Source organism: Pongo abelii, chromosome 16, assembly GCF_028885655.2.
Source record: "Pongo abelii isolate AG06213 chromosome 16, NHGRI_mPonAbe1-v2.0_pri, whole genome shotgun sequence".
Classification (NCBI taxonomy): Eukaryota; Metazoa; Chordata; class Mammalia; order Primates; family Hominidae; genus Pongo; species Pongo abelii.
The window spans coordinates 58,292,798-58,307,489 of record NC_072001.2 but is presented as its reverse complement, the minus strand read 5'-3'; the positions used below and the strand labels follow the sequence as shown (position 1 = coordinate 58,307,489).

Sequence of the window (14,692 nt, the reverse complement as noted above, 5' to 3'; positions counted from 1 at the left end):
CTCTCGGGTTCAAGCGATTTTCCTGCCCTCAGCCTCCTAAGTAGCTGAGACTACAGGCGCGTGCCACCATGCCCGGCTAATTTTTTGTATTTTTAGTAGAGACGGGGTTTCACCGTGTTAGCCAGGATGGTCTCGATCTCCTGACTTCGTGATCTGCCCGCCTCGGGCTCCCAAAGTGCTGGGATTACAGGCGTGAGCCACCTAACCCGGCCTTTTTCTCTCTTAACCTCACCAACAGTCTGATGGCCCTTCTCTCACACAGGAACAGCTCTTGAAGTTATCAACCTGTTATGACATCTGTTATCTCTAAACCCGAGTTTACTGTGTTATGTTTGCCTGGAAATGTTATATGAAATGTATGAAATTGCCCACTGTTGGTAATTTCATATGGTTCATCCTATATGTGATTTTGTAAATTGGACCCACCTGAGAAGCTAACTGCTGTAATGCAAACTGTGAGTAGCTACAGACTGGAAAGGTGATGGAGTTGGCCCGGTGGGCCTGCGACAGCTGGAATTTGCGGTGGAGGTAGACACAAGTTAGCGAGACGGCTTAGAAGGCAGAAGAGAAGCTGAACTAAGGCCTTTCAACATTTTACTCTGCTTTGAAGTGGAAACATTTGGTTCAAAGGGCCTTTGCCTTAGACTCCACAGGGGCATTCCCAAAGGCTGCTGTTCACACCTCCTGGCCACTGAGATGGATGAACTTGGCTGCCTCTGAGTGGGAACCACGAGGCCTGACCCCCTAGGCAGTCCCAGGTTCACTACCTCGAAGGCCCGAGCGACACCGTCGGCGTTGGGAGAAGAGAGCCGCTGGGTGGCAGCAAAGGCGCGCAGGTTTCTTCCGACAGAGGCGGTTCCTTAACATACTGTAGTTTTCTTCTTTTTGAACTCCTTGCTCTAACACTCTTAGAAATTTACAGTGGTTTTATATTCTTGAATTAGACAGTGTGAGCAGAGACTCCGTTTGCCATTTCCTCTCAGAATTACAGTGATTTTTTTTCTGCGAAATTTTTTACTTATTTTTCTCCATATTATTTCCAGGAATCCTGGACTTTCCCTTGCCCCGGAAAGGCCGTGTCCAGGCCGACCTAAGCCAGGAGCCGCAGGGGCGGGAAGCCGGGGGCAGGGCCAGGCCTGGGACGCCGCCTCAAGAGCCGCGCGGACTCGGGAACCTCGGGCGGGGCCGGCGTGAGTGCGCCCGACACCTCCGGCTGCTACGGTGGCGACCGTGAACTGATGCCCTGGAAAACACCTTTAGAACATGGCTTTTTGGGGAGGTGAATAGGGGAGAGTCCCCAAACGACACCTCGCCGCGTACCGGTCCTTGGTGCGGTTTGTAAATGTCCCTCCTGTGTTCCAAAACGAAAACACTCCTTTATCTTCTAGGGCCTTCCAGAATGGGGCAGTGGAAACTAGTGTTGGGACAAAGGAGGCGAGTGGGGCCTTTTCAGGGCTCACAGAGGACCCCTCGGAGGCGCGGCCGCCGGGGGGAGCGCGACAGCACCCCGCCCCCCGCCAGCCGGGTAGGAGCCGCTCCCGAGGTGACAGGAGGCGGCGGGAGGTGGAGGAGAGAAGGTCCCGCCCCACCTCGCTCTCCTTTACGGGAAGTGATGTGGGGCCAGGCGGAAAATACCCGCCAACGACCCAAAAAAGGCCGGCGGCGGGTGGACGCGGCGCGCGGGGACCCGAGCCAGGCGGGGACAGGACGGCGGGGCGAGCCAGGTGAGGGGGCCTGAGAAGCGGGAGGCGCGCAGCGGATCCGGTCCCTCCGGGAGGGCTGAGCGAGGCGTCCCCTTGGGGCCGTCCTAGGGTTGGGGTCGGAGGCTGCGCCGCCCTTCCTCCCCGCCTCCTGGCGCCCGAGCCCGCCTGAAAAGTGGCTTCTCTCCCATGCCCTCAGCGCAGACCCCAGTGATGGCAACTGCCTGGTGCTGGCCAGGTGCGGTCCCAGGTCCGGCCAGGGTCTCAGGTCGCCTCCGGGTTGCATCCAGGTGCGAGGGTGCCCATCAGTGTTAGGAAACTTTCCAGGAGGGAAAGGAGGAAAGTCTCCGACCTCCCGCACGCCCCCCGGTTCATTCCTCCCTCTCTTGCTTTCAGTTTAACTGTTTAACCTGGTTGCCCTCCGGTTGGTGAGGGTCTGGACTGCAGACTAGCTGCGAGGGAGGGGCTCTCCCTTCTCCTGTCAGACTGAAAACTCTACCCGGCAGCCAGGCCCTCCGGTCGGGACTGGTGGTGGGGCAGATATGATGACAGGCTTTGGTAACTATTGCCAAAGCCTGTCTCTGTCCCAATAGATCACCAGTTCAGCAAAGTCAGGCCTGAAGCGAAGGGAATCTTATGAGCCCTGGACTGAGGAGCCTTCCCAGCCTTTCTGCTCCTGCTGGCCACCTGGGCCCACATGGCCTCAGGGTCTTCTGCCACAGGGTCCTCTTCCTTACCCCTACAGCTTAACAGTTGTTCTTTCCTTCTGGATGGATTCTCACTTTTTATGGTTGGTTGATCAGTCAGATGTTGGAGTTGGGGGTAGAGGGATTATAGAGTTGTGCTATGTAAGTTTTCTGTAATCATTGCTAATTAAATTTGTTGATTCTCCACTCACTGTTCTTGTTCTTTTTTTTTTTTTTTCGGCCTTCTTAAAAACTTGCTTTAGAGGGAAAACACAATCTGGAAAACAGTTTCTGCAGATGGTTAGAAGTGAAGAAAGATTAACATAATGCTGAAGGAACTTGACTGATGATCATTATTTTCTGTATTTTATGTTGGTTGATGTTGTTTTATGTTTTCATTCCTACTTTTTTCTTCCTTCCTTCCTACCATTCTCTCTTCCTCCCTCCCTCCCTTTTTTCCTTCCTTAATTTCTGTGACCTGCCTTGATTTTAAATTTTGTTGAAGTATATTTAATCTATTTTTCCTTTTTTTTTTTTTTTTTTGAGACAGAGTCTCACTCTGTCGCCCAGGTTGGAGTGCAGTGGTATGATCTTGGCTCACAGCAACCTCTGCTTGCTGAGTTGAAGTGATTCTTTTGCTTCAGACTCCAGAGTAGTTGGAATTACAGGCATGCGCCACCATGCTTGGCTAATTTTTGTATTTTTAGTAGAGGCGGGGTTTTGCTATGTTGGCCAGGCTGGTCTCGAACTCCTGACCTCAAGTGATCAACCTGTGTCAGCCTCCCAAAGTGCTGGGATTATAGGCTTGAGCCACCGCACCCAGCCTATTTTTCCTTTTGTTGTTTGTGCTTTTGATGTCAAATTTAAGAAAACATTGTCAAATTCAAGATCATGAAGATTTATACTTATGTTTTCTTCTAAAAGTTTTATCGTTTTAGCTCTTACATTTCATTCTTTGACCCATTTTAAGTTAATTTTTAAATATGGTGTGAGGTAGGGGGTCTAACTTCAACCTTTTGCGTGTGGATATCCAGTTCTCTCAGCACCATTTGTTTAAAACACTGTTCCTCTTTGAATAGTTTTGGCACCTCTGTTGAGATAAATTGACCATGAATGTAAAGGTTTATTTCTGGACTGTCAATTCTATTCCACTGATCTGTATGTCTGTCCTCAGGCTAGTATCATACTACCTTGATTATTGTAGCTACATAGTGTTTTGAAATCAGGATATGTGAGTCCTCCAACCTTGTTCTTTTTCAAGATTGTTTTGACTATCCAGTCCCTTGAATTTCCATATGAAATTTTTTTTTTTTTTGAGACGGAGTTTTGCTCTTATTTCCCAGGCTGGAGTGCAATGGCACGATCTCAGCTCACTGCAACCTCCGCCTCCCAGGTTCAAGTGATTCTCCTGCCTCATCCTCCTGAGAAGCTGGGATTACAGGCATGGTGCCACCATGCCTGGCTAATTTTATATTTTTAGTAGAGACAGGGTTTCTCCACGTTGGTCAGGCTGGTCTCGGACTCCTGATCTCAGGTGATCTGTCTGCCTCAGCCTCCCAAAGTGCTGCGATCATAGGCATGAGCCACCGCGCCTGGCCTTCCACATGAAATTTAAAGTCAGCTTCTCAATTTCTGTTGTTTTGGTTCTAGAAAGATGTAAGGGTTTTGAAGTGAGCAACAATCTCTAGGAGCCAGACTTTTGAGTTTTCTCTCCCAAAGCTGCTTTTCCCTCCCAAAGCTGCTTTTCCCTAATCTTCTCCATCTTAGTGAATGGCAACTTCACTCTTCCAGATGCTCACACCAAACACCCTGAAATCATTCTTGATTCTTTGTCTTATACCCCACATTAAATTCCTCAGCAGGCCGGGTGCGGTGGCTCATGCCTGTAATCCCAGCACTTTGGGAGACAGGCGGGTGGATCACAAGGTCAGGAGATCAAGACCATCTGGCTAACACGGTGAAATCCCATCTCTACTAAAATACAAAAAATTAGCCGGGTGTGGTGGTACGTGCCTGTAGTCCCAGCTACTTGGGAGGCTGAGGCAGGAGAATTGCTTGCAGCCAGGAGGCAGAGGTTGCAGTGAGCTGAGATCACGCCGCTGCACTCTAGCCTTGGCAACCTAGTGAGACTCCATCTCAAAAAAAAAAAAAAAAAGAAATTCCTCAGCAAATCTCACTGATTCTACTTTAAGAATATATCTGGCTGGGCGCGGTGGCTCATGCCTGTAATCCCAGCACTTTGGGAGGCTGAGACAGGTGGATCACCTGAGGTCAGGAGTTCAAGACCAGGCTGGCCAATATGGTGAAACCCTGTCTCTACTAAAAATACAAAAATTAGCCATTTGTGGTCGTGTGTGCCTGTAATCACAGCTACTCAGGAGGCTGAGGCAGGAGAATGGCTTGAACCCAGGAGGCGGAGGTTGCAGTGAGCTAAGATCATGCCATGCACTCCAGCCTGGGCGACAGAGTGAGAGTCTGTCTCAACAAAAAAAAAAAAAAGAGAGAGTATGTCTAGGATGATAACCATTTCTCACCACTTGTACTGCTTCCACCAAGTTCTATCATCTCCATCACCTGGATTACTGCAAAAGCCTCCTGAAGGGCTTCCCTGCTTCCACCCTTATTGCTCCACACTCTATTCTTAACACAGCAGCCAGAGTCTATTATGTCACTCTGCTTGAAACTCTCCAATAACTTTTTATCTCAGAAGAGACGGAGTCCTCACCATGGTCTATACAGCCCTTGCATGGAGTGTGGCTTCATCTGCTATCACTCTTCCTTTTTTGACTCTGCTCCAGCCATACCTCAGGACCTTTGCACTTGTTTCCTCTGCCTGGAATGTGTTTCCCCTCAGATGTCTGCATGGCTTTCTTATTTATTTCATTCAGGTGAAAAGTTATTTTTCTGGAGAGGCCTTCTTTGACCACCCTATCTAAAATAGTATCCCTCACCCATTCCATCATTTTCTGCCCCCTTACCTTGCCTTGTTTTCTTTAGAGTATTTATAGAACTGTCATACACAAACCAGCACACACACACAACATTTGTCTTTCACTGGTAGAAGACAAGCTCCAAGATGGCCAGTAATCTGCCTTGTTCACTGTGATGTCCATAGCACATAGAATGGTTTCTGACATATATTAAGCACTCAAAAAGATATGTGTTGAACTAATGAAAAGGGAATGGAAGATGGAGCAATAGGGATCATTCTGCCATTTCTCCCATCCAAGTACTAACCAGGCCCAACCCTGCTTAGCTTCCAAGATCAGAGGAGATCGGGCACATTCAGGATGGTATGTCTGTAGAGTGTTCTGCTATTTCTTTCCCACTATTCCATCCATTTTTTTCTAAGAGAAGCAATGTCTATAGATACACCAACATCTCCTAAGTCTCTCATCTTCTGTCCTACTTTCCCAAAAATAATAGTCTTATCTTCCTTAAAAAGGGAAAGGTCAAATAAGTAGAAAGGTGAGGCTTTTGGTCCTTCCCACAGTGGCAGACCGGAGCCCTCTGTCTGTATCCTGGGCAAACTGGACAGGGCCATTCAGTGCCTATCTCCAGGGTGTTGGCCTCTTGTGCTGCTTTAAGAAGAGTGATGTTTTTTGGGAATTTAAGAAACTGGAAATTCATTTCTTATTTATTTATTCAATAGAAACGGGGTTTCACCATGTTGGCCAGGCCCCTAAGAAGGGAAATTGTCTTGCCATTGCTAAAACAAGATTGGTTCTTAAAGAGAGTAATTTTTCCCTTCTATAGCCTTCACTTTTTATGCCGCTTACAGATTTTGCTTGGGCCATATTTGTTCTTCTGCCTCTTGGTCAGGAAGTTTGAGTTTATGATTTGGTTTCCCTTAAGCTAGGTGCAGACATGAGCCCTGAGCTGGAGGCAGAGATAAAGGGTTTGTAATTTACTATGTTCGTAGGGTAAGGTGTGTAGAGTAGAGAGCATTCAGCTCTGTTTGGACTCTCTGGTTGTGCAGGTACTTGTATGATTGAGGTCTAGTAACACTCATATTTTATTTAGTGTCAAGTAAAATTAGATGCCTCTCTTACTCAAGAGGAATGCTGGAAGTTTTGTTCCTCCTTTCCTGTTTTCATTTGTTTGTTTGTTTGTTTTTTCCTCTGTATATGTTGCCCTTAAACAGAAGTTTACTGTGTAGTGCTTTAGTCAGCCAACCTCCCATGTGTGTGGAGTGAGAGTTTTGATTCTAATGTGGGGATGGAGGTGGGGTGCCAGATTTAGCAAACTAAAAAAAAGTTAAATTTGCATTGCAGATAAACACTGAATAATTGTTTCCTATATCTTATGCATTATTTGGGACATACTTTTACTAAAAAATTGTTCTTTATCCAAAATGCACATTTAACTGGGTGTCTTGTTTTGTGTCTGGCAGCCCTAGCTGGAGGTTATGCTTATGCATAGGAAATGCATCGATTGTGAAAATGTTGAAAGAATGATTGAGCCATGGCTGATTTTTGGTGATTGTGCATGTATCCAAAAGAGAGGATTTGTAAACCCAAGGAGTATTAGAATTAGAAGGAAGTTAGAGAACATTTCATTTTACTCTAGTCTTTTATAGTTAAGGGAATTTACTCCAGAGAGGTTAAGTCACTTTGTCAAAGTCACATTGAGTTAGTGGCAGAGCTGGAAGTGGGACTCTGGGACCAGCGGTTGTTCTGCTGCATAATCCCTTCCCTTAAGAGGTCATGAAAAAGTTGCTTATGTTTTCATGTTGACCTTTAGTCACATCTCTAGCCATCCACTCAAGATCACCTCATTATCATACTGTCCTTCAGTCCCCAGATCCAACATGTGGCAGCCAAAGCCATTCTCATGAGACACCTTGACTTTTCTCTGAGAGCCGCATGACTGTTGAAAGCCGCATGTGGTTCTTGTCCCTGCTGTTATGCCAGAAAGCCTGTAGTTCAATGTGGTTTTTTTTTTTTATGGTTTTGTTAACACTTTTGACTCTCTGGAGTATTTATTGTAAGGTGCTTTGATTAAGGTGGTCTTACTGAGTATAATTCCACAACAACTAAGTGTTGTCTTATGGAAAGCCTGCTTGCTTTGAGTGGCCTATTCCCACAAAATTCCTCACCCCTTTTTATTTTGGTAGAACAAATATGGAAGATATACATATGACAAGGACCAAGGTAGATAGACAGGTGTATGTGACTTGCTCACTAGAGATCTGTTCTTTTTAAACAAGATTTTATTATTTTTTATCGTAATTATTTGTACCTATTTAAAAGAAAGCAGCCTTGAAAATGAACTGCTTTCTCTAACTGCTGTTTGAATACCATATTTCAGAACCACTAATCTTGTTTTTTCATAGTCTCATTGGTTAATTCATATAAAGTCTTACCAGCTGCCAGGTCAAAGCATAATAATAAAATTGGTTGCCAAGAGACTGAAAAGTCTGTTCATTCTTATTTGCTACAGTTTATCTACCTTGGCCTGATCCCACCACCTGGGAGGCTGGTCAAGTCCTATCAGGGTATGGCTAAATACTAATCTGCTGTGTATTTGTATCGTTAAAAGCAAAGTCAAGGTCTAAATCAGCTAGTTGAACACAATAATAGGATACTTTTATTCTTGCTGTACTAGCCCTAATAAGGGGGGAAATGAAACATACAGAAATAGGTCATGACTTAAATGTTCATTTGCAAAACTAAAGAATTTTAAAATATAACCTATGATTGTGGTCAGGATTTCTTTGTTTCTTGCTAAGAAATCATTATGAAAATAGTGATTTTCATAATAAATCTCATCATTACAAGGAAACAACTCCAAGAATGAGTGAAGAGGTGTAACATTCCTTGAAAAGATAAGACATTGTCCTCACAGTCAAATACTGGAGACCTAATGTGGCTTTTCTCATTAGGGACAAGGTCAGTTGTCCCAGGTCCCACAGCTGCCCTAGGCTGTGTAGTGAAGTGGGTTGTGTAGTGAAGTGGGTTGTGGTATTTCCTCAGGCGGTGGCTCATTCCTGTGTTCCAGAGCTCCTGCTTGAGTGTGGAAGAATCAACACAGTCAGGAATCAGTAGGTCGGTTTTTAGTCTCCATATTCCTGATTATTAACTATGTGATATCACACCAGTGTATGTCAGTTGGGGGTGATTTTCTTCCCTGCCCCACCCCACATAGGACATTTAGCAATGCCTGGAGACATTTTTGACTGTCACAACTGGGGAGTTACTCCTGGCATTTAGTGGGTGGAGGCCAGGGATGCTGCAAAACATTCTCAGTACACAGGACAGCCCCCAACAAAGGATTGTCCTGCCTAAAATGTCAACAGTGCCGAGGCTAAGAAACCCTGCATTAGACAACTCATTCAACCTCTTTGGCTTGCAGTTTCCCAAGTGACATGTGCTCTCCATCATGTAAAACTAACTAAGCCTAACTCTACCACTGTTGTCTTTCTAACCTCTCCCTCACCCCAATTCTAAGTCAGTAAATGTGGGGTAGGGCTCAGGCTGTTATTTATTTATTTATTTATTTATTTATTGTCTCCACACGGGATTCTGATGGGCAGTTGCAGTTGAGGCTGAGAACCACTGCCCCCAGGGATCATGCGAAATGGGGTTCTCGTGGAGGTGCGAGGTTGGCCATAGGAGAGGAGTGGACCCTTTGGGAACAGCCTACCAGCAGGAGGAAGTGACAGGCTGGTCTTCAGTGCCTGTCTCTTGTGTGCTTCCACATGAGAGCAGGGGACCACAGAGAACGTGTACCTGAAGGGTTACACAGGGACTTGGGTTCTCAGTCTCTGCACGATAAGCTCTCAGCTGCCAGGAATATCTACTTCCCAGATTTCCAGCTGACCACCATACCCTGGAAAGGAAATAATAAAACTGGACAGTTTCTTTATTAACACCCTGATTCTAGCTTCCCTAGAGCTTCTCTGGGAGGTTGAAAATCTGTAACAAAAAACCTTACCCTGAGTCATCAGCCCATTTTGCCACCCAGATAAGGAAACCACATTTGTTACACTTACAGAATTGTGTAATTTAAGAGCTAGTAGGGACCTTGGAAATTGTAGCCCAGGCTCCCCTCCCAGAAATCCAGAGCTGTGCCTCAGGTCACATAGCTAATTGATGGCAGGGATGGTTCCAGAAGCCCGGTCTGATGGTTCCCTGGTATGTTCTTTTTATGTTCTTATTCTAATACTTCTTGATTGGAGCCAGTTGTACTGTGGACAATCCAAAATTGTATGTGTTGTTCAAAAGAAGTGACATCTAGATGGAACTTTGCTAACACCCAGAGTCTCTTCCTTGAACTCCTCTGAAATACATTAGGAGGTGAAACAAGTATATTATGATTTCCCTATGTTAAAGCAGTGCAGAAATATCCAAGTGCCTGCTCTGTGCCAGCTGCTGGTTAAAGGCCTGTACTGCTACTTTTCTGTTCCAATTCTTGCCCCTCCCCGCCATAGCCCATTCTTCACACAAAGCCAGTGATGTCCAAAAAAAGGAATTCACACTCTTGAGGAGCATGAGACAAAATTTTAAAAATTAAAGGAATTCAGATCATATCTTTCTGCTTAAAATCCCCTAGTTGCTTTCATTGTAATAGGTATAAGATCCAAATATGTAGCTGTGGTCTGTAAGGGCCTTTGGTTTCTTTTTTTTTCCTTCTCCTTTCCTTTCCTACCTTCCTTTCTCCCTTCCATTCCCCCTTCCTTTCTCTTCTTCCTTCCCTTCCCTTCTTTCTTGTCTTTGTCACCCAGCTCACTGCAACCTCAACATCCTGGGCTCAAGTGGATCCTCCTACCTCAGCCTCCCAAGTAACTAGGACCACAGGAGCGTGTCACCATGCTGGGTTAATTTTTGTATTTTTAGTAGAGATGGGGTTTTACTATGTTGGCCAGGCTGGTCTCGAACTCCTGACCTCAAGTGATCTGCCTGCCTTGGCCTCCCAAAGTGCTGAGATTACAGGCGTGAGCCACTGTGCCTATCCTGGACTTTATTTTTTAAATGAAACCAGAATGCCAGTTTATTGATATATGAGAAATGGAACTGCTAAGCAGAGTAGATTCCTTTCTTTGAGGACAGTGTATGCTTCCTTTAGGAAGAATAGCCAGGTGAAGCAAATATAAAAGGAGAAGGCTACTGGATAAGTATAGACTCAGGACTCTGTGAATTGGAAATCAAAAAGACCCAAGAGCTTTAATGCTGGAGAAAGATTACCATGTTAATGCTTCCTCAAAACTGGCTATACATGAAAATCACACAGGGAGCTTTTGTTTAAAACATGCTCACAAGAGAGTGTAAATTGGTTCAACCATTGTGGAAGACAGTGTGGCGATTCCTCAAGGATCTAGAACTAGAATTACCATTTGACCCAGCAATCCCATTACTGGGTATATGCCCAAAGGATTATAAATCATGCTACTATAAAGACACATGCACACGTATGTTTATTGCGGCACTGTTCACAATAGCAAAGACTTGGAACCAACCCAAATGTCCATCAGTGATAGACTGGATTAAGAAAATGTGGCACATATACACCATGGAATACTATGCAGCCATAAAAAAGGATGAGTTCATGTCCTTTGCAGGGACATGGATGAAGCTGGAAACCATCATTCTGAGCAAACTATCGCAAGGACAGAAAACCAAACACCACATGTTCTGACTCATAGGTGGGAACTGAACAATGAGATTACTTGGATACAGGAAGGGGAACATCACACACTGGGGCCTCTAAGGGGGCAGGGGCTGGGGGAGGGATAGCATTAGGAGAAATACCTAATGTAAATTATGAGTTGATGGGTGCAGCAAACCAACATGGCACATGTATACCTGTGTATGAGGCCTGCACATTGTGCACATGTACCCTAGAACTTAAAGTATATATATATATATAAAAAAACCCACACCCACAGGAAACAACAACACATTTTTCAGTCTCTCCTTTGGTGATTCTAATTTATTAGGTTTGTGGCTAGGGCTTGGGAATCTATATTTTATTTTAAATACTGCTCTAGTGATTGTTGGTGGACAACCTGGTTTGGGAACCAGTGCCTAGCTCACCTTTACTCCCAGCCTGAGTAAACTCAGGCTGGAAGAGATCATATGTCTCATACAGAGTCAGACAGCAAGTGAGTGGGAAGATAGAACTCAAATCTCCCTGTCCTCTCTATGCATTGTTCAAACAACATAGTAAGATTCTCAGGGACAGAGGCAGCACAGCCTCAGAAATTGTTGGTTTCTTGGTTTTTTTCTCTATTTACATGAAACTAACCAGTCTAGTGGCAAACAGGAAATATACACAGCATAGTTTTTCTTTTTTTATTGCAAAGTGTCAGATTAGGACCAGTAACATCAGCACCACCTGGGAACTTAGAAATGCAGATTTTCAGCCCCACTCCAGACATACTGAATCTGAAACTCTGGTGGGGCCTAGAGTCTGTGTTTTAAAACCATCTAGGTGACTCTGATGCACCCCAAAGCTTGAGAACCACTGCTACAAGTACATTTCATGACTCAATCGCTGGTTAAGGCTGCTGACCTCGGCCTTTGTAGTTGATGAGTCATTAACATTGAGGTCTTAACTTTCCTAGCCATCTGCTTTCCTTGGTGATATTTATTCAAAACGGGTGATATTTATTCAAAAACTATTGTTGTAAGTCTTCATTAGAATGCCATACACAAGCGAGGGAATAGACTTTTATTGAGCACCTGCTGTATGTGAGACAGTGTGTGTGAGGCTATTACTTATTTCATTTGATTCTCACAACCACCTTGCTAGGTCAGTATTATTATCCCTATTTTACAGATTTGGTATCTGAGGCTAGTAGAAGTTAAATATGATCTTGATGTACAGGCTATTTGCCTAACTATAGTTGTACATTTTTGCCATCTGTTGTCTCCCTAGAACAGTGGCTTACAAACTTGATTGTGTATAACCAGAAAGCCCCTGGGAAGCTTGTTATAAATGCAAATTCCCTAGGCCTGCCTTGCAGAGATCCTAATTCAGAGGCCTGAATGGGACCCAGAATTTTGCATTTTCATCACATACCCTAGGTGATTCTGCTGCCAGTCCTGGATCCATTTTCACCTGCCCTAATTGGTTGACCAGTTGCCCCTCAAGGCTTCTCTGAGGTTCTGTGTTCTCCTGTGTTTTGTGGTCACAGGCCTTGGACACTGGGTGGAGAAGAAATATGAGTATGGGAGGACAGGCCATGGGAGCCTTTATTAAGAGTCTTACCTGTCTGGTTCTTTCTGCTGTCTCTACTGCTTCTTAGAGGGTTCCTAGGCCATATTTTGGCTTTGAGTAACTTGTGATTCTTTCCATTATCTATCCCAAAGTTTGGAACTGTTCTTTTAGCAATTGTGCCCTTTTGTCTGTGGGGTGCATAGATGTGAGCAATTTCCTTCAGGCTGTAATTAATAACTGTGGAGTAGGGAGTTGCTTCAGCTTTTGAGTTCAGAAATGGTATTTCATCTGTTTGGTGATAAAAGCTCTTATTTTTCAGGGATATAATTGACATATTTAGTGAATGACTTGGTTTAGAACTTAGAAATGCAGATTTTCAGCCCCACACCAACATACTGAATTCACTAAATAATTAGAAGACTGGGTCAGGTGCGGTGGCTTACGCCTGTAATCCCAGCACTTTGGGAGGCCGAGGCGGGCAGATCACGAGGTCAGGAGATCGAGACCATCCTGGCTAACATGGTGAAACCCTGTCTCTACTAAAAATACAAAAAATTAGCCAGACGTGGTGGCAGGCGCCTATAGTCCTAGCTACTTGGGAGGCTGAGGCAGAAGAATGGCGTGAACCCGGGAGGCGGAGCTTGCAGTGAGCTGAGATCGTGCCACTGCACTCCAGCCTGGGTGGCAGAGTGCGACTCCATCTCAAAAAAAAAAAAAAAAATAATAATAATTAGAAGACTGAATAATCTGGTGCTATTATGAAGGAAATAAGTGAAATGGAAATTAAAAACAAATTTCAGATATGATGCCTCTTCTTTGTGAGGTGGCAGGCTGATTTCTGTTCACAAGTTTAGAAGCGGCTACTGACATAAATACCCCAGGGCTCCCATAGTGTAAAAGGGTCATGTCTATGAAAATATAGTGGAAACCTGCCAGGCATTTGTCCGGTAGAGAAATCAGAAATGTTGAACTATTAAATTTCTTTAATATGTTTTAGTCCCTGAAACAAAATGTGTGTAACGAAATGGGAAGGAAATTCATAAAAGCAAACATTGCAGCTTCCTGAAGTCTACTATATATAAAGCAAATTACAGGTTATGTTTCTAAGAATACTTTCTTTTTCTACCTGATATTAGGGTTGATAATAACAATATGCAAGTGACTATAATAGCTACAGCTACCATACGTGTCAAGAATTATATAAACATTTTCTCATTTAATCCTCAACAATCTTTCAAAGCAGATATTATCTTTCATTTTACAGATGATGAAACAAGTTGAAGAAGATGAAGTAATTTGCCCAATGCTGGGATGCATGACTTTCAGCGCTATAACTCAGTCCCCACTAAACTGGGATGGTTGGTCCCACTAAGTGTCACCCAGCCTACTGACCCATAGTTGATAGTAAGGCCAAAGGGTTCTGAGTTGGACAGATGGTTAATGTATTGAAAATTGCCAACCTGCATCACAGAGCAACTTTCAGAACATTTTTTGGTGCCCATTTTTCTTCATTTTATACATAGTTCTAATAAGCTTGGTTATTTGGTTTCCAGGTGCCTTGTCAATTAAAAACAGTGCATCGGAAGGGGTAGGGGTTGTCACAGGAAGGCACACTGATTACTGTGGTGAGGGATAGCTGCCTGACAGCAAAGGTGAGGGGAGGGAGAAGGAAATATAAATTAACAAAAGACACGAAATCAATACAGCGGTCAGGAGCCATTTATTATGGAGGCAAACAGGCTGGTCTCGAATTCCTGGCCTCAAGTGACCTGCCCGCCTCTGCCTCCCAAAGTTCTGGGATTACAAGTATGAGCCATCATGCCCCGCCAAATTTACCAAAGTTATATGTGGACATTGTTCTACAAGGGCTGTTACAAAAAACCAGTAGACTCCTCTCCCCCAGCCCATTTCCTGCTCCCCAGAGTTAACCACTGAAGTCTTGCAGTAGTTTACACATCTAGTCTCTAAATGACACATTTATATTTCTGTGGTCAGTTTTTCAGTTTTAGTCATTATCTATTGATACTTTATTACAGAAGAAGAGAATTTAGCTCATTCCTCCATCCACCCCTGCCACAAGTATGCCATTTTCATCTCCTTTTTCTTACCTGAGTTTGTTCATTTGTTCCTATGTTTGTTTGTTCG

General features: G+C 44.4%; 1 protein-coding gene across 9 annotated transcripts in view; it reads left to right on the top strand.

The window, feature by feature from the left end:
* The first annotated feature begins 559 nt into the window (after window positions 1-559).
* The window catches only part of RAB27A (RAB27A, member RAS oncogene family), an 84,956-nt gene continuing 70,823 nt past the window's right edge, over window positions 560-14,692 (top strand). For 4 of the 9 annotated variants that reach the window (XM_054531501.1, XM_054531504.1, XM_054531505.1 and 1 more), the window contains exon 1: window positions 560-1,329. The gene's annotated coding sequence lies outside the window, so the exon portion shown is untranslated. Of the gene's footprint in view, window positions 1,330-1,586; window positions 1,725-14,692 lie in introns of those variants that run through there. The other 5 variants (XM_024232947.2, XM_024232949.2, XM_063716165.1 and 2 more) reach the window with 2 other exon arrangements.